Source organism: Monopterus albus, unplaced genomic scaffold (genome assembly GCF_001952655.1).
Source record: "Monopterus albus unplaced genomic scaffold, M_albus_1.0 scaffold98.1, whole genome shotgun sequence".
In the NCBI taxonomy this organism is placed as follows: domain Eukaryota; kingdom Metazoa; phylum Chordata; class Actinopteri; order Synbranchiformes; family Synbranchidae; genus Monopterus; species Monopterus albus.
The window spans coordinates 2,836,421-2,837,271 of NW_018127978.1; the positions used below are offsets into that span (position 1 = coordinate 2,836,421).

General features: G+C 42.0%; 1 protein-coding gene across 8 annotated transcripts in view; it reads right to left on the bottom strand.

The window, feature by feature from the left end:
- The window catches only part of LOC109965292 (6-phosphofructo-2-kinase/fructose-2,6-bisphosphatase), a 39,507-nt gene that overhangs the window by 30,180 nt on the left and 8,476 nt on the right, over window positions 1-851 (bottom strand). The window lies entirely within an intron of this gene.

Consider the following 851-nt stretch of genomic DNA (forward strand, 5'->3'; position numbering starts at 1 on the left):
CGATGAATATAAATGACTTTGCGGGAGGACCTTCTTGGTGTTACCGCTTCATGCAACGCAACCGCCTCTCTATCAGAGCACGGACAACTGTTAATATGTTACGTTAACATACCGCCTATTCACGTTATGTTAACAGACGCATATTCAGCCTGTTGTTCTCCATTTTATTGTTATTAAGATAACTTGCCTTTCAAGATGAAATGTATGTTCTTGGTCTCTGATTTTATGAAATAAATTTCCCCCAAAAAGTGCGACTTATAGTCCAGTGCGACTTATATATGTTTTTTTCTTCTTCATTATGCATTTTTTGGCTGGTGCGACGTATACTCAGGAGCGACTTATAGTCCGGAAAATACGGTATGTAGATTGACACTGGTTATTACTGCCTGAGAAAAAACTAGTCAAAAAGAATAAATGCTTTTCACATACCATGCAGATTCCGCTCTTATTTTATAACTCGACACCATCCCACTCCTCTCCTGCCCACAGCTTCTCTGCCTCTTGCAAATATACCCACCCAGTTAGCGACCGCGTCGCCAGAGGTTTGCTCTAAATTCTTACAATCTCTTAGCCCCAGTAAAGTAGATTCTGCAGCGTGTCTGATCTTTTCCTCAGAGACACGGATGTTATATTTCTCCAACAATTGTGAAGCAGCAACCAGAAATCGCCTTGTCAAGACCCTTTTCTCCAGATCATGATAATGCTTGCTTAAAAAGTTGTTTGGGATGCCAAATAAGCACGTGTGCTGCTTCTGGCTTCCGTGAGATCTTGCAGCCATAATACAGATATTCGTTGTGGTCCCTGATTGCAATGTGCAGGATGCGGGTGACAAAGCACCTAACAATGTCGGA